Raw genomic sequence first — 556 nt, 5'->3', positions numbered from 1 at the left:
ACGCTCTTCCGATCTAAATAAAAATAAATAAACAACAGAATACAATTTTTCTACAATTTCTGCAATATAATGTATGTCATGTCTTCTTCTTCTTCTTCTTCCTCTTCTTCTTCTTCTTCTTCTTCTTCTTCTTCTTCTTCTTCGAGTTTCAATCTGAAATTCAGCCAAACCCAAGTCTAATCTTCACCAAAACCCCTCAAAATTGAGATATAAACTCCAAACCATATTCCCAATTATTTGCAACAACACCCAATCCTAACAAATTATAATTTTTGAAAACTCAAATTCGAATTCAAAACTTCAAAGCTTTTTAATGGCTGTCAATGGTGGAATTGCTGTTCTCTTTTCCTTTGCTTTATATTACTGAAATTTGGGATTGGGAGATAGAGAGAGACGTAGAGAGAATTCTCAATTCTTTGCAACAACATCCAATCCAAACAAACAATGTCTTTTGAAAACCCAAATTCGAATTCAAAGCTTCAAAGCATTTTAATGGTTGTCAATGGTGGAGGGGTTACAGATTTTCGCTGATTTTAGAAGAGGAAATAGTGGGCGA

This window comes from Nicotiana attenuata, chromosome 3, assembly GCF_001879085.1.
Source record: "Nicotiana attenuata strain UT chromosome 3, NIATTr2, whole genome shotgun sequence".
NCBI lineage: Eukaryota > Viridiplantae > Streptophyta > Magnoliopsida > Solanales > Solanaceae > Nicotiana > Nicotiana attenuata.
The sequence above is the reverse complement of the archived record's forward strand: the minus strand, read 5'-3'. Positions refer to the sequence as shown.